The following is a 22,609-nucleotide window of genomic DNA, read 5'->3' as shown; positions in this document are numbered from 1 at the left end:
TCTCTTCTGTATTGCTTGGGAGAGTACTAGGAGGAGTTTCAGTGATTTTCTTACTCAGCTGACCCACTTGTGCCTCTAAATTTCTAATGGAGGACATTATTTCACTCATGAAACTTAAAGTGGCCTTAGATAGATCAGAGACTATGTTTGCTAAGTAAGAGGGGCTCTACTCAGAATTCTTTGTCTATTGCTGAGAAGATGATGGAAAAGGCTTGCTATTGCTAAACCTATTTCTTCCACAATTATTAAAGCCTTGTTGAGGCTTTTGTTGATTCTTCCATGAGAAATTTGGATGATTTCTCCATGAGGGATTATAGGTGTTTCCATAGGCTTCACCCATGTAATTCACCTCTGCCTTTGCAGGGTTCTCAGGATCATAAGCTTCTTCTTCAGAAGATGCTTCTTTAGTACTGTTAGATGCATTTTGTAATCCATTCAGACTCTGAGAAATCATGTTGACTTGCTGAGTCAACATTTTGTTCTGAGCCAATATGGCATTCAGAGCATCAATTTCAAGAACTCCCCTCTTCTGAGGCGTCCCATTACTCACAGGATTCCTCTCAAAGGTGTACATGAATTGGTTATTTGCAACCATGTAAATGAGTTTTTGAGCTTCTGCAGGCATTTTCTTTAGGTGAATGGATCCACCTGCAGAATGGTCTAGTGACATCTTAGAGAACTCAGATAGACCATCATAGAATACATCCAAAATGGTCCACTCTGAAAGCATGTCAGAAGGACACTTTTTGGTCAACTGCTTGTATCTTTCCCAAGCTTCATAGAGGGATTCACCATCTTTTTGCTTGAGGGTCTGAACATCTACTCTAAGCTTGCTCAACTTTTGAGTCGGAAAGAACTTGGCCAAGAAGGCCGTGACCAGCTTATCCCAAGAGTCCAGGCTATCTTTAGGTTGTGAGTCCAACCATGTTCTAGCGTTGTCTCTTACAGCAAAAGGAAAAAGTATGAGCCTGTAGACTTCAGGATCTACTCCATTAGTCTTAACAGTATCACAGATCTGCAAGAACTCAGTTAAAAATTAATAGGGATCTTCTGATGGAAGTCCATGAAGCTTGCAGTTCTGTTGCATTGGAGCAACTAGTTGAGGCTTCAGCTCAAAATTATTTACTCCAATGCCAGGGATTGAGATGCTTCTTCCATAAAAATTGGAAGTAGGTGTAGTATAATCACCAAGCATCCTCCTTGCGCTTCCACCATTGTTCTTGGGTTCAGCCATGTCTCTTTCTTTTTCGAGATTCTCTGTAAGGTTTTCTCTAGATTGTTGTGCTTTAGCTTCTCTTAGTTTCTTCTTTAGAGTCCTTTTAGGTTCAGGATCTGCTTCAACAAGAATGTCCTTGTCCTTGCTCTTGCTCATATGAAAAAGAAGAGAACAAAAAAGAAGAGGAATCCTCTATGTTACAGTATAGAGATTCCTTTATGTGAGTAGAAGAAGAAAAGAATAGAAGAAGAAGAGAAAAATTCAAACACAGAGGAGAAGAGAGGGTTCGAATTTTGAGATGAAGAGAAGTGTTAGTAAGTGAATAAATAAATAGAAAGAGATGAGAGAGAAGAGTTTTCGAAAATTATTTTTGAAAAATAGCTAGTGATTTTCAAAAATTAGAAAGAGAAAAGTAGTTAGGTGGTTTTGAAAAAGATAAGAAACAAACAAAAAGTTAATTAGTTAGTTGAAAAAGATTTGAAAATCAATTTTGAAAAGATAAGAAGTTAGAAAAGATTTTGAAATTGATTTTGAAAAATATATGATTTGAAAAAGATATTTTGAAAAGATATGATTAAAAAAAGATATTTTGGAAAAGATTTGAATTTTAAAATTAAAATTGATTACTTGACTAACAAGAACTAATAGATATGATTCTAGAATTTAAAGATTGAACCTTTCTTAACAAGAAAGCAAACTTCAAATTTTTGAATCAATCACATTAATTGTTAGCAAGGTTTTCGAAAATTTGTATTGAAATTAAGAAAAAGATTTTGAAAAATATTTTTAAATTTTCGAAAATAATAAAAAAAATTAAAAAAGATTTGATTTTTGAAAAAGATTTTGAAAAGATAGGATTTTTAAAATTGAAATCTTGACTTGACTAACAAGAAACAACTTATTTTAAAAATTTTTGACTAAGTCAACCCAAAGATTTCGAAAATTATGAGTAAAACAAGGAAAATATATTTTTTTTTTAATTTTAATGATGAGAGAGAAAAACACAAAAATGACTCACAACATGAAAACTATGAATCAAAACACTTAATGCATGTAAGAACACTATGAATGTCAAGATGAACACCAAGAACACTTTGAAGATCAAGATGAACATCAAGACTTATTTTTAAAAAATTTTCAAGAAAAGAAAAACATGCAAGACACCAAACTTAGAAATTTTCAATGCTTAGACACTATGAAAGCAAAAATGCATATGAAAAACAACAAAAAACACAAAACAAGAAAATATAAAGATCAAACAAGAAGATTTGTCAAGAACAACTTGAAGATCATGAAGAACATATGCATGAATTTTCGAAAAATGCAAAAGTTTTTAAAACATGCAATTGATACCAAACTTAAAAATTGACACTAGACTCAAACAAGAAACACAAAATATTTTTTATTTTTATGATTTTATAATTTTTTTTTGGATTTTTCGAAAATAATCTTTAGAAAAAAGAAAAAGAGAAAAAATTTTTTTGAAAGATTTTTGAAAATTTTTCGAAAAGAAAATTACCTAATCTGAGCAACAAGATGAACCGTCAGTTGTCCAAACTTAAACAATCCCCGGCAACGGCGCCAAAAACTTGGTGCACGAAATTGTGATCATCAACAATGGCTCCAACAACTTGGTGCTCTCAAACGTGAATCACACTTTGTCACAACTCCGCACAACTAACCAGCAAGTGCACTGGGTCGTCCAAGTAATACCTTACGTGAGTATGGGTCGATCCCACGGAGATTGTTGGTATGAAGCAAGCTATGGTCATCTTGTAAATCTCAGTTAGGTGGATTCAAATGGTTATAATGGTTTTTGAATATAAAGATAAATAAAGCATAAAATAAAGATAGAGATACTTATGTAATTCATTGATGGGAATTTCAGATAAGCGCATGAAGATACTGTGTTCCTTCAGAATCTCTGCTTTCCTACTACTTTCATCCAATCCTTCTTACTCCTTTTCATGGCAAACTGTATGTTGGGTTTCACCGTTGTCAATGGCTACCTCCCGTCCTTTCAGTGAAAATAGTCCAAATGCTCTGTCACAGCATGGCTAATCATCGATCGGTTCTCGATCATGACGGAATAGGATCCATTGATCCTTTTGTGTCTGTCACTACGCCCAACACTCGCGAGTTTGAAGCTTGTCACAGTCATTCAATCCCTGAATCCTACTCGGAATACCACAGACAAGGTTTAGACTTTCTGAATTATCAAGAATGCTGCCAATGGATTCTAGCTTATACCACGAAGACTCTGATTGAGGAATCCAAGAGATACACGCTCGATCTAAGGTAGAATGGAAGTGGTTGTCAGGCACGCGTTCATAGGTGAGAATGATGATGAGTGTCATGGATCATCACATTCATCATGTTGAAGTGCAACGAATATCTTAGAATAAGAATAAGCTGAATTGAATAGAAAATAGTAGTAATTGCATTAATACTCAAGGAACAGCAGAGTTCCACACCCTTAATCTATGGTGTGTAGAAACTCCACCGTTGAAAATTCATAAGAACAAGGTCTAGGCATGGCCGAATGGCCAGCCTCACCAAATAGCATGTGAATTCAAGAATAGGGAAAAAGATCCCTAGTACAATAGTAAAAAGTTCTATTTATACTAAACTAGTTACTAGGGTTTACAGAAATAAGTCTAAGTGCAGAAATCCACTTTCGGGGCCCACTTTGGTGTGTGCTTGGGCTGAGGTTGAGCCTTACACATGCAGAGGTTTCTCTTGGGGTTAAACGCCAAGTTGTAACGTGTTTTTGGCGTGTAACTCTGGTTTGTGACGTGTTTCTGGCGTTTTATGCCATAATGCAGCATGGAACTGGCGTTGAACGCCAGTTTGTATCATCTAAACTCAAATGAAGTATAAACTATTATATATTTCTGGAAAGCCCTAGATGTCGACTTTCCATCGCAATTGAGAGCGCGCCAATTGGAGTTCTATAGCTCCAGAAAATCTATTTTGAGTGTAGGGAGGTCAGATTCCAACAGCATCAGCAGTCCTTTGTCAGACTCCTATCAGATTTTTGCTCAGGTCCCTCAATTTCAGCCAGAAAATACCTGAAATCATAGAAAAACACACAAACACATAGTAAAGTCCAGAAATATGAATTTTTCATAAAAACTAATAAAACATCCCTAAAAGTAGCTAGATCCTACTAAAAACTACCTAAAAACATTGCCAAAAAGCGTATAAATTATCTGCTCATCAGGCAACACCAAACTTAGAATGCAATCATATGCCAAGTTATTGAAAGTAAACTAAACAAAGCAAGGAAATGTTTCCTACGGTTGGGTTGCCTCCCAACAAGCGCTCTTTTAATGTCATTAGCTTGACATGTTGTTCATGACTTTTTTTCTCTTCTTCCAGTTTGTTAAGAGGAATGACCTCAAGAGGAAAGAGGAGCCAGTTAATGCCCCTTGCTTAGAGTGCCTCTCCCCATCAAGCTTTCTTTTGTTGTTAGCTTGATGAAACTTGCTTGTTGGGGTAGGGGTGGGATGGCTTTTGGTTGACCTTTTCTTCTTCATGGATATTGTCCTTCTTTTCTTGGTCACCATCCTCTTTTTAGTGCTCATGTTGATTGCCTTCACCACCTTGATTTCAGAACTTGGGTGTTGTATGATGGTTGGAGTGTCTTCTTCATCAAGAGCTTCTTGAATTTGTGGTTCAGTGAACTCATCCTTTATGTAACTCTCTGTGTCATTAGAGTAATATGGACTCCCTTGATTGACTTCCTCCCTTTCTTCTACATGGTGTTGCATTAAGCCTTTTGGGAGTGAGTTTGCATGTTCCATTGGCACCACTAGTAACCTCTGTGGGTATGGAGCCTTAGGCTTATATACTCTCACAACTTCCTCCTTCTTTATAGAAATCTCACTTGGTATGGGTGCCTCCTTTTCTTGTTCTTCTGATTCCTCCCTTGGGTTTGCCATGGTACCACTGAGAGAATTGTGGTTAGTGATTTCCTTTAATAGATATCCAACTTGTGCCGCAAGCTTCTTAAGGGCATCCTCCCAGTTCTGCATAATGGATTTTACTTCCTCCTTGAAAGTCCTCATGTCCTTAGATTCTTCCAAGAGAATTGCCAATAGGTTTTCTATCCTTGATAGCTTATCCTTGAGGGGAGGGTGTGCAACTGGGCTGGAATTTGGAGGTTGAGGGTGGCTATTTTATGAATGGAATTAGTTGTTTTGTTGTTGTATGTTCTAAGAGTGGTATGACTCTTGTGGGTAATGATATGGGTTTTGTGGACTGTGAGAAGAATTTTGTGTGTAATGCAATGAATTGTGTGAGTGGTGAGATTAATTATATGGATGTGGAAAGGAATTTTGTGTTGAGGCATATCCAAGTGGTGAAGGGTTTTGATGCAGAAAGCTAGGAGGTGATGTTGAATAATTAAAGGATGATGGCTCTTGATGAATGGGATGTGAATAAGTGAAATTTCTTTGGTTTTGATCTTCCCAGGAACAGCTTGAGTATTGATCAAAGTCATCAAAATATGGACCATTTTGTGACCCTGGAAAGCACTCCGTTTCATGTTCTTGATATTCCCAACCACCATTGTCATAATAGCATGAATTATTTTGTGGTGGTGAGAAGTATCCCAAGTAACTTGATTGACCAAAAGATGATCTATACTCCATTTTTCTTCAAATTACTATGTGTCAAATAACAATCACCAAGATAAAAGAGATTTAGAATTCCCCTTGTCACTGATGAGGAAATTCCCAGTGAGGCAATATCACAAACAGTTAGTTAGCAAAAGAAAATAAAGAAACAAAAGAAAACAAAGACAAAAGAAAAGTGTCTAATATAGTAAATCAATCAACCGGTAGTTTATTAATCACAATTAATCCCCGACAACAACACCATAAACTTGATGCACGGAAACTTATCTGTCAACAAATTTCTCTTTGGCAAGTATACCGAATTGTCGTCAAGTAAAAACTCACAATAGAGGGAGGTCAAATCCACAGGGATTAACAAATTAAGCAATCAATGGTTAATTGATTATCCTAGTTAGACGAATCAGATTTGGATGATGAGCAGCAGGAAATGTAAATGGCATAAAAGTAAAGAAAGCAATAAAGTGCAGAAAAGTAAAATGGCAAGAAAAATAAATGTAAGAACTAAAAATAAAATGAACATTGGGATCAAGAGATATTGCAATCCTCCGGATCAAGTTCATTCTTATCTCTTTCTCAATTAATGCATTCAATGATCTCCTTGGCAATCTTAAGTGATTGGATCCCAATTCCTTGGCAATCCAATCTCTCTAAGCTTGAACAATTTTCCAATTCCTTGATTTAATTGCTCATCGAAAGAGATGAAGTTTGGTCACTGATTATACCACACACATTCATAGATCAAAGTATTAGTAGGATTAAATATCACAATATCCATCCAACCCCAAGCTAATCCAATGTGAGAGAGCATTTCTAGCATGATCTCCTCATTCCTCTTCCAAGGTTCCGAGGAGATCCAATTATGGAGAGCTTCTCTTCCAAGATAGCTAACCAATTGGATGAAGATCGAAAGCTCTTTAGTAAAATCAAGAGAAAAGAAAGAAGAAGAAGAATGAAAACTACAATTGATCCATTAAATGCAATAGAGCTCTCTAACTCAATGAAAAGAGTTAGTTGATCATTGCTCTACCAAAATAGAAAAGAAAGAAAGTGCAGAAAAGTAAAGATGAAGATTAAAACTAAAATTGAAACTTCAAAATTCATAAATGAAAAGTACAAAGAAAAGAAAGAGAAGGAAAAATGTATGAGGGGAGGGAGTCTGAAGACCCCTCTTCAATCCCCAATTTCTGGCATAAATTGAATGTACAAACTAAGGCCTTTATATAGGCTCTCCTAAATTACAAAAGGAAATTAAAAGCAAATTACAATTAAATGAAAATTCCTATTCTAGATGCTTCTTGTGGCCTTGATTAGTGGACACTTGTGGGCTTGCTTCCTTGAGGTTGGGTGGTCCTTGAAAGATAAGTGAATCAAGTTGATGCTACCGTTAGCCACACTAACGCTACAAGTGTGGCGTTAGTGCTGAAGTTAGTGTGGCTAACGTCACACTTGCTACCCAGTTGGTGTTTTTGGGACTTAAACGATGCCTATTGTTTGTGCTCCAATTTCATGCCCACTATAGAGTATTGTATATCGTTGGAAAGCTCTGAATGTCAACTTTTTAACGCAACTAGAATTACCTTAATTGGACCTCTATAACTCACGTTATGCTCCTTTAAATTGGACAAGGTCACTGGCACAGTCGCTGGCGTTATTGGAAAAAGTGAGCCACAATAACGTTAGCGATCAGGGGATTAACACTGCCAGGTTCTGAAGTTCAAACTTAATGTCCACCCTATACTATTATATATTGTTGGAAATCCTTGGATGTCTACTTTCCAACGCCTTTTAAAGTGCATCATTTGGAGCTCTACAGCTCGAGTTACACTTCTTGGAAGGTGAAGAGGTCAGCTGGCCTTACTACAGGTTGATACCATGTTCATCTTTGCACTTTTGGGGTAGGTTTTCTCCCTCTAATTTAGTGTCCACCATGTAGTGCCATATATGCTTGGAAAGCTCTATAATCCTACTTTCCAATGCCACTAGAATCATCTCATTTGGAGTTTTGTGGCTCAAATTATACTTGTTTGAAGAAGGCATGGTCAGGCTGCCGGGTGAGATTTTGCCCACGTTAGTGTAACTAACGTGGACATTAATGTGTGTCTTCCTTTGCTTTGTAAACGTTAGTGGCACTCACTTTTTCCACTAATGTTGGCATTTCCCTTTCCTTCCACGTTAGTTCCTGATGAGCGGATAATTCATACGCTTTTTGGCATTGTTTTTAGGTAGTTTTTAGTAGGATCTAGCTATTTTTAGGGATGTTTTCATTAGTTTTTATGCTAAATTCACATTTCTGGACTTTACTATGAGTTTGTGTGATTTTTTGTGATTTCAGGTAATTTTTGACTGAAATTGAGGGACCTGAGCAAAACTGATAAAAGGCTGACAAAGGACTGCTGATGCTGTTGGATTCTGACCTCCCTGCACTCAAAATAAATTTCTGGAGCTACAAAACTCCAAATGGTGCGCGTTTAATGGCGTTGGAAAGTAGACATCCAGAGCTTTCCAGCAATATATAATAATCTATACTTTATTCGTGATTAGACGATGTAAACTAGCGCTCAACGCCAGTTCCATGCTGCATTCTAGAGTCAAACGCCAGAAACACGTCACGAAGCAGAGTTGAACGCCAAAAACACGTTACAACTTGGCATTCAACTCCAAAAGAAGCCTCTGCATGTGTAAAGCTCAAGCTCAGCCTAAGCACACATGAAGTGGGCCCCGAAAGTGGATTTCTGCATCAATTACTTACTTCTGTAAACCCTAGTAGCTAGTCTAGTATAAATAGGACCTTTTACTATTGTATTCAGTGTCTTTGATTGTAAGGTCTTTTGACCATTCGGTCTTCTGATCACGTTTGGGGGGCTGGCCATTCGGCCATGCCTGAACCTTCATCACTTATGTATTTTCAATGGTGGAGTTTCTACACACCATAGATTAAGGGTGTGGAGCTCTGCTGTACCTCAAGTTTTAATGCAATTACTACTATTTTCTATTCAATTCAGCTATTCCTGTTCTAAGATATTCGTTACACTTCAACATGATGAATGTGATGATCCGTGACACTCATCATCATTCTCACCTATGAACGCGTGACTGACAACCACTTCCGTTCTACCTCAGAACGGGTGCATATCTCTTGGATTCCTTAATCAGAATATTCGTGGTATAAGCTAGATTGATGGCAGCATTCATGAGAATCCGGAAAGTCTAAACCTTGTCTGTGGTATTTCGAGTAGGATTCAGGGATTGAATGACTGTGACGAGCTTCAAACTCGCGATTGCTGGGCGTGATGACAAACACAAAAGAATCAAGGGATTCTATTCCAACATGATCGAGAACCGACAGATAATTAGCCGTGCTGTGACAGAGCATTTGGACCTTTTTCACTGAGAGGATGGGATGTAGCCATTGACAACAGTGATGCCCTACATACAGCTTGCCATGGAAAGGAATAAGAAGGATTGAAGGAAGGCAGTAGGAAAGCAGAAATCCAACAGGGACAAGCATCTCCACACAATTATCTGAAATTCCCACCATTGAATTACATGAGTAACTCTATCTTTATTTTCTGCTTTATTTACTATTCGAAAACTCCATAACATTTATTATCCGCCTAACTGAGATTTACAAGATGACCATAGCTTGCTTCATACCAACAATCTCCGTGGGATCGACCTTTACTCACGTAAGGTATTACTTGGACGACCCAGTGCACTTGCTGGTTAGTTGTGCGGAGTTGTGACTAAGTGTGATTCACGTTGAGAGCGCTACCAAGTTTTTGGCGCCATTGTTGATGATCACAATTTCGTGCACCAAGTTTTTGGCGCCGTTGCCGGGGATTATTCGAGTTTGGACAACTGACGGTTCATCTTGTTGCTCAGATTAGGTAATTTTCTTTTTGTTTTGTTTTCAAAAGTTTTTCAAAAAAAAATTTTTTTATCCCTATTTTCGAAAAAAAAATATTTTGAAAATAAACCATTCTATGGCTTCAGAATTTTTAAGAATGAATTCTAGAGTTTCATGAAGCATGTTGAAGCCTGGCTGGCTGTAAAGCCATATCCAAATTCTTTTGGACTAAGGCTTCGACTAATCACCACAATGCATGTAATTCCATCCTAAAGTTGCTGGCTATGAAGCCATGTCTAACCCTTGGATTGGAGCTTTAGGCTAACATTGAAAGATTCTTGGAATCCTTATTAAAAATTTTGAATTTCTTGTTTTCTTTTTCCTATATGTTTTTCGAAAAATATAAAATAAAATACAAAAAAATCATAAAATAAAAAAAACCAAAAATATTTTGTGATTGTTGTTTGAGTCTTGGGTCATGTTTTAAGTTTGGTGTCAATTGCATATTCATCTTGTTCTTGTATTTTTCGAAAATTCATGCATTCATAGTGTTCTTCATGATCTTCAAGTTATTCTTGGTACGTCTTCTTGTTTGATCTTTAAATTTTCTTGTTTTGTGTTGTATGATGTTTTTCATGTGCATTTTTGCATTCATAGTGTCTACACATGAAAGATTTCTAAGTTTGGTGTCTTGCATGTTTTCTTTGCATAAAAAAATTTTCAAAAAATATGTTCTTGATATTCATCATGATCTTCAAAATGTTTTAGAATCATATCTTTTAGTTTCTTGTTAGTCAAGTAATTAATTTTAGTTTTAAAAATTAAATCTATCTTATCTTATCTTTTATATCATATCTTTTTCAAAATTTTATCTTTTTAAAAAATTTGATTTTAAAATATCTTTTCTAACTTCTTATCTTCTTATCTTTTCAAATCTTTTTCAACTAACTATTTGAATTTTTGTTTGTTTCTTATCTTTTTCAAAACCACCTAACAACTTTTCTCTCTAATTTTCGAAAATACTTCCCTCTTTTTCAAAAAAATTCTTTTTTTTATTTAATTAATTGTTTTAAATTTTAATTTTAATTTCATTTCTTATCTTTATTTTCGAAAATCATTTAACTCTTTTTCAAAATTTAATTTCAAAAATTTCTCCCTCTCTCATCTTTTCCTATTTATTTATTCATTTACTAACACCTCTTTTCACCTCTCTTCATCTCATCTTACCCTTGTGTTTGGATTCTCCTTTCTTTATTCCCTTCTTCTTCTACTAATAATAAGGAACCTCTTTACTGTGACATAGAGGATTCCTCTTCTGTTATCTTCTCTTTCATATGAGAAGGAACAAGAAAAAAGGCATTCTAGTTGAAGCTGATCCAGAACCTGAAAGGACTCTGAAGAGGAAACTAAGAGAAGCTAAATTACAACAATCTAGAGATAACCTTGCTGAAATTTTCAAACAAGAAAAGGAGATGGCAGCCGAACCTTACAACAATAATGCAAGAAGGGTGCTTGGTGATTATACCACACCTACATCCAAGTTTGATGGAAGAAGCATCTCAATTCCTACCATAGGAGCAAACAATTTTGAGCTGAAACCTCAATTAGTTGCTCTAATGCAACAGAACTGCAAGTTTTATGGACTTTCATCAGAAGATCCTTACCAGTTCTTAATTGAGTTTTTACAGATCTATGAGACTGTTAAGACTAATGGAGTAGATCCTGAAGTCTACAGGCTCATGCTTTTCCCTTTTGCTGTAAGAGACAGAGCTAGAGCATGGTTGGACTCTCAACCTAAAGATAGCCTGGACTCCTGGGATAAGCTGGTCACGGCCTTCTTGGCTAAATTCTTTCCTCCTCAAAAGCTGAGCAAGCTTAGAGTGGATGTTCAAACCTTCAAACAAAAAGATGGTGAATCCCTATATGAAGCTTGGGAAAGATACAAGCAGATGACCAAAAGACGTCCTTCTGACATGTTTTCAGAATGGACCATGATAGATATATTCTATTATGGTCTATCTGAGTTCTCTAAGATGTCACTGGACCATTCTGCAGGTGGATCCATTCACCTAAAGAAAACGCCTGTAGAAGCTCAAGAACTTATTGACATGGTTGCAAATAACCAGTTCATGTACACTTCTGAGAGGAATTCCGTGAATAATGGGACGCCTCAAAGGAAGGGAGTTCTTGAAATTGATGCTCTGAATGCCATATTGGCTCAGAACAAAATGTTGACTCAGCAAGTCAACATGATTTCTCAAAGTCTGAATGGATGGCAAAATGCATCCAACAGTACTAAAGAGGCATCTTCTGAAGAAGAAGCTTATGATCCTGAAAACCCTGCAATGGCAGAGGTAAATTACATGGGTGAACCTTATGGAAACACCTATAATTCTTCATGGAGAAATCATCCAAATTTCTCATGGAGGGATCAACAAAAGCCTCAACAAGGCTTTAATAATGGTGGAAGAAACAGGCTCAGCAATAACAAGCCTTTTCCATCATCTTCTCAGCAACAGACAGAGAATTCTGAGCAAAATACCTCTAACTTAGCAAATATAGTCTCTGATCTGTCCAGAGTCACTTTAAGTTTCATGAGTAAAACAAGGTCCTCCATCAGAAATCTGGAGGCACAAGTGGTCCAGCTGAGTAAGAAAGTCACTAAAATTTCTCCTAGTACTCTCCCAAGCAATACTGAAGAAAATCCAAAAAGAGAGTGCAAGACCATTGATATAATCAATATGGCCGAACCTAGAGAGGAAGGAGAGAACGTGAATCCCAATGAGGAAGACCTCATGGGACGTCTCTCAAGCAAGAAGGAGGCCCCTATTGAGGACCCAAGGGAATCTGAAGATCATATAGAGACCATAGAGATCCCATTAAACCTCCTTCTGCCATTCATGAGTTCTGAAGACTATTCTTCCTCTGAAGAGGATGAAGATGTAACTGGAGAGCAAGTTGCTCAATATCTAGGAGCTATCATGAAGCTGAATGCCAAGTTATTTGGTAATGAGACTTGGGAAGGTGAACCTCCCTTGCTCATCAGTGAACTAGATACATGGGTTCAGCAAACCTTACCTCAAAAGAGACAAGATCCTGGCAAATTCTTAATACCCTGTACCATAGGCACTATGACCTTTGAAAAGGCTCTGTGTGACCTGGGGTCAAGCATAAATCTTATGCCACTCTCTGTAATGGAGAAGCTGGAGATCATTGAGGTACAGCCTGCCATATTTTCATTGCAAATGGCAGACAAGTCAGTAAGACAAGCTTATGGATTGGTAGAGGACGTGTTGGTAAAGGTTGAAGGCCTTTACATCCCTGTCGATTTCATAATCTTAGACACTAGGAAGGAAGAGGATGAATGCATCATCCTTGGAAGACCTTTCCTAGCCACAGCAGGAGCTGTAATAGATGTTAATAGAGGAGAATTAGTCCTTCAATTGAATGGGGACTACCTTGTGTTTAAGACCCAAGGGTGTTCTTCTGTAACAATGGAGAGGAAGCATGAAAAGCTTCTCTCAGTACAGGGTCAAACAAAGCCCCCACAATCAAATTCTAAGTTTGGTGTTGAGAGGCCTCAGCCAAACTCTAAGTTTGGTATTGAATCCCCACATTCAAACTCTAAGTTTGGTGTTGGGAGTCTACAACATTGACCTGATCACCTGTGAGGCTCCATGAGAGCCCACTGCCAAGCTATTGACATTAAAGAAGCGCTTATTGGGAGGCAACCCAATTTTTAGTTATCTAATTCTATTTTTTATTTTATTGTTCTTTTATGTTTTTTTAGGTTCATGATCATGTGGAGTCATAAAACAAATATTAAAATTAAAAACAGAATAAAAAACAGCAAAAGAAAAAGCACACCCAGGAGGAGGAGCTTAAACGCCAGTAAGGAGCATCTCGCTGGCGTTCAACACCAGAACAGAGCATGGATCTGGCGTTGAACGCCAGAGACATGCAGCAATCTGGCGTTTAAACGCCAGGATTGCACACTGAGGAAAGCTAGTGTTCAACGCCAGAAACATGCTGCAGATGGGCGTTGAACGCCCAGAACAAGTATGGAATTGGCGTTCAATGCCAGAAACATGCTACAGTTCGGCGTTGAATGGCCAGAACATGCATCACCTCGACGTTTAAACGCCAGAATTGCATGCAAAGGCATTGTACATCTCTAATTGGTGCAGGGATGTAAATCCTTGACACCTCAGGATCTGTGGACCCCATAGGATCTCCACCTTCCTCAACTCACCTTTTCTCTTCTTCACCAATCACCTCTTCACCACTCACATCCATCCATCTCTTCCCCACCCAATCCCACCCATATGGCCGAAACATACACATCTCTCCCTCTCCTCCGTATTTTCTTCTCCTTCCATTCTTTCTTCTTTGCACGAGGGCGAGCAACATTCTAAGTTTGGTGTAGTAAAAGCATAGCTTTTTTCCATAACCATTGATGGCACCTAAGGCCAGAGAAACCTGAAAAAAAATAATAGAAAATAAAGACAATTGCTTCCACCTTTGAGTCATGGGAAATGGAGAGATTCATCTCAAGGGTCCATAACTCAGTAATAGAGCATTTGACTGCACATCAAGAGAGCATGAGGAATTCCCTCATCAAGAAATCCCTGAGATACCTCAGGGGATACATGTTCCTCCACATAATTATTGGGAGCAACTAAGGATAGGAGCACCAAAATCACTAGGGATCATGCAACAGAAGCAAGGAAGAGACATAAAAGAGCTCAAAAAGCACCATTGGTCCTTCAAAAGGCGCCACCCTCACTAAGGTGGACTCATTCCTTAACTTCCTTGTTCTTAGTATTTAGTAACTATGTCTTAAGGCTATAAATAATTCCATGTATCCTTCACCTCTCTTAAATGAAAAATGTTACTAATTCAAAAGAACAAGAAGTACATGAATTTTGAAGTTATCTTTGAATTTAGTTTAATTATATTGATGTGGTGACAATACTTTTTGTCTTCTGAATGAATGCTTGAACAATGCATAATTTTGATCTTGTTGTTTATGAATGTTAAAATTGTCGGCTCTTGAAAAAATGCTATTGATAATCTGAAAAATCATGAAATTGATTCTTGAAGCAAGAAAAAGAAGTGAAAAAGCAAAAGCTTGCGAAAAAAATTAAAAAAAAAATATAGAAAGAAAAAGAAAAAGCAAGCAGAAAAAGCCAATAGCCCTTAAAACCAAAAGGCAAGGGTAAAAAGGATCCAAGGCTTTGAGCATTAATGGATAGGAGGGCCCAAGGAAATAAAATACAGGCCTAAGCGGCTAAATCAAAGCTGTCCCTAACCATGTGCTTGTGGCATGCAGGTCCAAGTGAAAAGCTTGAGACTGAGTGGTTAAAATCGTGATCCAAAGCAAAAAGAGTGTGCTTAAGAGCTCTGGACACCTCTAACTGGGGACTTTAGCAAAGCTGAGTCACAATCTGAAAAGGTTCACCCAGTCATGTGTTTGTGGCATTTATGTATCCGGTGGTAATACTGGAAAACAAAATGCTTAGGGCCACGGCCAAGACTCATAAAAGTAGCTGTGTTCAAGAATCAACAAACTTAACTAGGAGAATCAATAACACTATCTGAAATTCTATGTTCCTATAGATGCCAATCATTCTAAACTTCAAGGGAATAAGTGAGATGCCAAAACTGTTCAGAGGCAAAAATCTACAAGTCCCGCTCATCTAATTAGAATTAATATTCATTGATATTTTGGGATTTATAGTATATTCTCTTCTTTTTATCCTAATTTATTTTTAGTTGCTTGGGGACAAGCAACAATTTAAGTTTGGTGTTGTGATGAGTGGATAATTTATACGGCTTTTGGCATTGTTTTTAGGTAGTTTTTAGTAGGATCTAGCTACTTTTAGGGATGTTTTCATTAGTTTTTATACTAAATTCACATTTCTGGACTTTACTATGAGTTTGTGTGTTTTTCTGTGATTTCAGGTAATTTCTGGCTGAAATTGAGGGACCTGAGCAAAACTCTGATAAAAGGCTGACAAAGGACTGCTGATGCTATTGGATTCTGACCTCCCTACACTCAAAATGGATTTTCTGGAGCTACAGAACTTTAAATGGCGCGCTTTCAACGGCGTTGGAAAGTAGACATCCAAAGCTTTCCAGAAATATATAATAGTCCATACTTTATTCATGATTAGATGACGTAAAGTGGCGCTCAACGTCAGTTCCATGCTGCATTCTGTAGTCAAATGCCAGAAACACGTCACAAACCATAGTTGAACGCCAAAAACACGTTACAACTTGGCGTTCAACTCCAAAAGAAGCCTTTGCATGTGTAAAGCTCAAGCTCAGCCCAAGCACACACCAAGTGGGTCCCGGAAGTGGATTTCTTCATCAATTACTTACTTTTGTAAACCCTAGTAGCTAGTCTAGTATAAATAGGACTTTTTACTATTGTTAAATGTTCTGTATATACTAGACTAGCTACTAGGGTTTACATGAGTAGGTAATTGATGCATAAATCCACTTCCGGGGCCCGCTTGGTGTATGCTTGGGCTGAGCTTGATCTATCCACGAGCTGAGGCATTTATTGGAGTTGAACGCCGAGTTATAGCGTGTTTCTGGCGTTCAACTCCGGGTTATGACGTGTTTCTGGCGTTTAACTCCAGACAGCAGCATGTACTTGGCGTTGAGCGCCACTTTAGGTCGTCAATTCCCGAATAAAGTATGGACTATTATATATTGCTGGAAAGCTCTGGATGTCTACTTTCCAACGCCGTTAAGAGCGCGCCATTTGGTATTCTGTAGCTCCAGAAAATCTATTTCGAGTGCAGGGAGGTCAGATTCCAACAGCATCAGCAGTCCTTTTGTCAGCCTTTTTCAGAGTTTCGCTCAGGTCCCTCAATTTCAGCCAGAAATTACCTGAAATCACAGAAAAACACACAAACTCATAGTAAAGTCCAGAAATGTAAATTTAACATAAAAACTAATGAAAACATCTCTAAAAGTAGCTTGAACTTACTAAAAACTACCTAAAAACAATGCCAAAAAGCGTATAAATTATCTACTCATCACAACACCAAACTTAAATTGTTGCTTGTCCCCAAGCAACTGAAAATCAAATAGGATAAAAAGAAGAGAATATACTATAAATTCCAAAATATCAATGAATATTAATTCTAATTAGATGAGCGGGACTTGTAGCTTTTTGCTTCTGAACAGTTTTGGCATCTCACTTTTTCCTTTGAAGTTTAGAATGATTGGCTTCTCTAGGAACATAGAATTTAGGATAGTGTTATTAATTTTCCTAGTTAAGCATGTTGATTCTTGAACACAGCTACTTATGAGTCTTGGCTGTGGCCCTAAGCACTTTGTTTTCCAGTATTACCACCGGATACATAAATGCCACAGACACATAACTGGGTGAACCTTTTCAGATTGTGACTCAGCTTTGCTAGAGTCCCCAGTTAGTGGTGTCCAGAGCTCTTAAGCACACTCTTTTGCTTTGGATCACGACTTTAACCACTCAGTCTCAAGCTTTTCACTTGGACCTGCATGACACAAGCACATGGTTAGGGACAGCTTGATTTAGCCGCTTAGGCCTGGATTTTATTTCCTTGGGCCCTCCTATCCATTGATGCTCAAAGCCTTGGATCCTTTTTACCCTTGCCTTTTGGTTTTAAGGGCTATTGGCTTTTTCTGCTTGCTTTTTCTTTTTCTTTCTATATTTTTTTTGCCATTTTTTTTCTTCGCAAGCTTTTGCTATTCACTACTTTTTCTTGCTTCAAGAATCAATTTCATGATTTTTCAGATTGTCAATAACATTTCTCCTTGTTCATCATTCTTTCAAGAGCCAACAATTTTAACATTCATAAACAACAAGATCAAAAGACATATGCACTGTTCAAGCATTCATTCAGAAAACAAAAGTATTGTCACCACATCAATATAATTAAACTAAATTCAGGGATAAATTTGAAATTCATGTACTTCTTGTTCTTTTGAATTAAAGCATATTTTATTTAAGAGAGGTGAATGATTAATGGATTTTATTCATAGCTTTAAGACATAGTTACTACATACTAATGATCATGAAGTAGAGACACAAAATATAACATAGAAACCGAAAAACAGAAAGAAATAAGAACAAGGAATGAATCCACCTTAGTGGCTTCTTCTTCTTGAAGGACCAACAATGTCCTTAAGCTCTTCTATGTCCCTTCCTTGCCTTTGTTGCTCCTCCCTCATTGCTCTCTGATCTTCTCTTATTTCATGGAGAATGATGGAGTGCTCATGATGTTCCACCCTTAATTGTTCCACATTGTGGCTCAAATCTTCTAAGGAAGTGTTGAGTTGTTCCCAATAGTTATTGGGAGGAAAGTGCATCCCTTGAGGCATCTCAGGAATTTCTTGATGATGAGCTTCCTCATGCATCTCTTGAGAACCGTGGAGAGTCTCTTTTGCTTGCTCCATCATCTTCTTGGTGATGGGCTTATCCTCTTTAATGGAGATGTCTCCTTCTATGATAACTCCAGCTGAGTAACATAGATGGCAAATAAGGTGAGGAAAAGTTAGCCTTGCCATGGTGGAGGGCTTTTCGGCTATTTTGTAGAATTCATTGGAGATGACTTCATGAATTTCTACTTCCTCTCCAATCATGATGCTATGAATCATGATGGCCCGATCCACAGTAACTTCAGATCGGTTGCTAGTGGGAATGATGGAGCGTTGAATGAACTCCAACCATCCTCTAGCTATAGGCTTGAGGTCCAGTCTTCTTAGTTGGACTGGCTTGCCTTTAGAGTCTCTCTTCCATTGAGCTCCTTCCACACATATGTCCATAAGGACTTGGTCCAACCTTTGATTAAAGTTGACCCTTCTAGTGTAGGGGCGTGCATCTTCTTGCATCATGGGCAAGTAGAACGCCAATCTCACATTCTCCAGACTAAAATCTAAGTATTTCCCCCGAACCATTGTGAGATAATTCTTTTGACTCGGGTTCATACTTTGATCATGGTTCCTAGTGATCCATGCATTGGCATAGAACTCTTAAACCATTAAGATTCTGACTTGTTGCATGGGGTTGGTTAGGACTTCCCAACCTCTTCTTCGAATTTCATGTCGGATCTCTGGATACTCATTTTTCTTGAGCTTGAAAGGGACCTCAGGGATCACCTTCTTCTTTGCCACAACATCATAGAAGTGGTCTTGATGGCTTTTGAAGATGAATCTTTCCATCTTCCATGACTCAGAGGTGGAAGCTTTTGTCTTCCCTTTTCCTTTTCTAGAGGATTCTCCGGTCTTGGGTGCCATTGATGGTAATGGAAAAACAAAAAGCTTATGCTTTTACCACACCAAACTTAGAATATTGCTCGCCCTCGAGCAAGAGAAGAAAGAAGAGAAGAAGAAGAAGAAGAAAATATGGAGGAGAAGGGTGAATGTGTATTCGGCTAAGGGGGAGAAGAGAGGGTTGTGTTGTGTGAAAATGAAGTAGGATGGAGGAGTTTATATAGGGAAAGGGGAGAGTGAAGATTCGGCCATATATGGTGGGATTGGGTGGGAAAGAAAATTTGAATTTGGAAGGTAGGTGGGGTTTATGGGGAAGAGTGGATGGATGTGAATGGTGAAGATAGTAATTGGGAAGAGAGATTGAGGTGATTGGTGAAGGGTTTTGGGAAGGAGTGTTTATTGGGAAGAGTAAAATAGGATTAGGAGGTAAGGTGGGAATATGTTAGGTGGGGATCCTGTGGGGTCCACAGATCCTGAGGTGTCAAGGAATTCCATCCCTGCACCAAATAAGCATGTAAAATGCCATTGCACACCATTCTGGCATTTAAACGCCGAGTGATGCACATTATGGGCGTTCAACGCCCATATGTAACATGTTTCTGGCGTTGAACGCCAGTTTCATGCTTGTTACTGGCGTTCAGCGCCAGCTTTTCCTCTAGGCACATTCCTGGTGTTCAAACGCCAGGATGTTGCTTGTTTCTGGCGTTCAACGCCAGATTCATGCTCTGTTCTGGCGTTGAACGCCAGCCAGATGCTTCTTACTGGCATTGAACGCCAGTCTGTGCTTCCTCCAGGGTGTGATTTTTCTTCTGTTGTTTTTGATTCTGTTTTTAATTTATATATTTTTTTCGTGAATCCACATGATCATGTACCTAATAAAACACAAAATAACAATAGAATAAAATAGAAAAAAATAAAAATTAGATAAATAAAATTGGGTTGCCTCCCAACAAGCGCTTCTTTAATGTCAATAGCTTGACAGTGGGTTCTCATGGAGCCACAAGGTGATCAGGTCAATGTTGTATAGTCCCAACACCAAACTTAGAGTTTGGATATGGGGTCTTAACACCAAACTTAGAGTTTGGTTGTGGCCTCCCAACACCAAACTTAGAGTTTGACTGTGGGGGCTCTTCTTGACTCTGAACTGAGAGAAGCTCTTCATGCTTACTCTCTTTTGTCACAGAGGGATGGCCATGTGCCTTAAACACAAGGTAGTCCCCATTCAATTGAAGGACTAATTCACCTCTGTTGACATCTATCACAGCTCCTGCTGTAGCTAGGAAAGGTCTTCCAAGGATGATACATTCATCCTCTTCCTTCCTAGTGTCTAAGATTATGAAATCAGCAGGGATGTAAAGGCCTTCAGCCTTTACTAACACGTCCTCTACTATTCCATAAGCTTGACTCAATGACTTATCTGCCAATTGTAATGAGAACAAGGCAGGTTGTACCTCAATGATCCCCAGCTTCTCCATTGTAGAGAGTGGCATAAGATTTATCCCTGACCCTAGATCACATAGAGCTTTTTCAAAGGTCATGGTGCCTATGGTACAAGGTATCAAAAACTTGCCAGGATCTTGTTTCTTTTGAGGTAAAATTTGCTGAATCCAGGTATCCAGTTCACTAATGAGCAAGGGAGGTTCACTTTCCCAAGTCTCATTACCAAACAACTTGGCATTCAACTTCATGATAGCTCCTAAATATTGAGCAACTTGCTCTCCAGTCACATCTTCATCCTCTTCAGAGGAAGAATAGTCTTCAGAGCTCATGAATGGCAGAAGGAGATTTAATGGAATCTCTATGGTCTCTATATGAGCCTCAGATTCCTTTGGATCCTTAATAGAAAACTCTTTCTTGCTTGAGGGATGTCCCAGGAGGTCTTCCTCACTAGGATTTTCGTCCTCCTCCTCCCTTGTGCATTCGGCCATATTGATTATATCAATGGCCTTGCACTCTCCTTTTGGATTCTCTTCTGTATTGCTTGGGAGGATACTGGGAGGAGTTTCAATGACTTTCTTACTCAGCTGGCCCACTTGTGCCTCCAGATTTCTGATGGAGGATCTTGTTTCACTCATGAAACTGAAAGTGGCCTTTGATAGATCAGAGACTTGTATGGCTAAATTATAAGTGTTTTGTTCAGAATTCTCTGTCTGTTGCTGAGAAGATGATGGAAAAGGCTTGCTATTGCTCAGCCTGTTGTGTCCACCATTGTTAAAGCCTTGTTGAGGCTTTTGTTGATCCTTCCATGAGAAATTTGGATGATTTCTCCATGATGAATTATAGGTGTTTTCATAAGGTTCACCCATGTAATTAACCTATGCCATTGCAGGATTCTCAGGATCATAAGCTTCTTCAGAGCTGCCTCTTTAGTACTGTTGGATGCATTTTGCCATCCATTCAGACTTTGAGAAATCATGTTGACTTGCTGAGTCAACACTTTGTTCTGAGCCAATATGGCATTCAGAGCATCAATTTCAAGAACTCCTTTCCTCTGAGGTATCCCATTATTCAAGAATTCCTCTCAGAAGTGTACATAAATTAGTTATTTGCAACCATGTCAATGAGTTCTTGAGCTTCTGTAGGTGTTTTCTTCAGGTGAATAGATCCACCTGCAGAATGGTCCAATGACATTTTCGAAAACTCAGATAGACCATAATAGAATATATCTAATATGGTCCATTCTGAAAACATGTCAGATGGACACCTTTTGGTCAACTGCTTGTATCTTTCCCAAGCTTCATAGAGGGATTCACCATCTTTTTGTTTGAAGGTCTGAACATCCACTCTAAGCTTGCTCAGCTTTTGAGGAGGAAAGAATTTATCCAAGAAGGCTGTGACCAGCTTATCCCAAGAGTCCAGGCTATCTTTAGGTTGTGAATCCAACCATATTCTAGCTCTGTCTCTTATAGCAAAAGGGAAAAGCATGAGTCTGTAGACTTCAGGATCAACTCCATTCGTCTTAACAGTCTCACAAATCTGCAAGAACTCAGTTAAAAACTGGTAAGGATCTTCAGATGGAAGTCCATAAAACTTGCAGTTCCGTTGCATTAAAGCAACTAGTTGAGGCTTAAGCTCAAAATTATTGGCTCCAATGGCAGGAATGGAGATGCTTCTTCCATCAAATTTGGACATTGGCTTTGTGAAGTTACCAAGCATTCTCCTTGCATTATCATTATTGAGTTCGGCTGCCATCTCCTTCTTTTGTTCAAAAATTTCTGAAAGGTTACTTTTGGATTGTTTTAATTTAGCTTCTCTTAGTTTCCTCTTCAAAGTCCTTTCAGGTTCAGGATCAATTTCAACAAGAGTGCCTTTTTCCTTGTTCCTGCTCATATGAAAGAGAAGAAAACAAGAAAAGAAAGAGGAATCCTCTATGTCACAGTATAGAGATTCCTTTATGTTAGTGGAAAAAGAAAGGGGAGAAGAGTGAAGAAGAATGGTTCGGATTTTTAGATGAAGAGAGGTGAAAAGAAGTGTTAGTAAATAAATAATTAAATAGAATAAGAAAAGAGAGGGAGAATTTCGAAAATATTTTGAAAAAGGGGCTAGTAATTTTCGAAAATTAAATATAAGATATAATTAAAATTAAAATTTAGAACAAAAAGAATTTTTGAAAAAGAGGTGAGATATTTTCGAAAATTA

At 38.1% G+C, this 22,609-nt stretch overlaps 2 non-coding genes across 2 annotated transcripts; both read left to right on the top strand.

Moving 5' to 3' along the window:
• The first annotated feature begins 724 nt into the window (after positions 1-724).
• LOC130954303 (small nucleolar RNA R71) lies at positions 725-832 on the top strand. The gene has a single exon (XR_009076247.1). It is a non-coding gene; the product is annotated as a small nucleolar RNA R71 (small nucleolar RNA).
• A 20,827-nt stretch (positions 833-21,659) lies between these two features.
• LOC130949431 (small nucleolar RNA R71) lies at positions 21,660-21,763 on the top strand. Its single transcript, XR_009073384.1, has one exon. It is a non-coding gene; the product is annotated as a small nucleolar RNA R71 (small nucleolar RNA).
• Positions 21,764-22,609: the final 846 nt, after the last annotated feature.

This window comes from Arachis stenosperma, chromosome 1, assembly GCF_014773155.1.
Source record: "Arachis stenosperma cultivar V10309 chromosome 1, arast.V10309.gnm1.PFL2, whole genome shotgun sequence".
Lineage (NCBI taxonomy): Eukaryota > Viridiplantae > Streptophyta > Magnoliopsida > Fabales > Fabaceae > Arachis > Arachis stenosperma.
The sequence above is the reverse complement of the archived record's forward strand: the minus strand, read 5'-3'. Positions and strand labels throughout refer to the sequence as shown.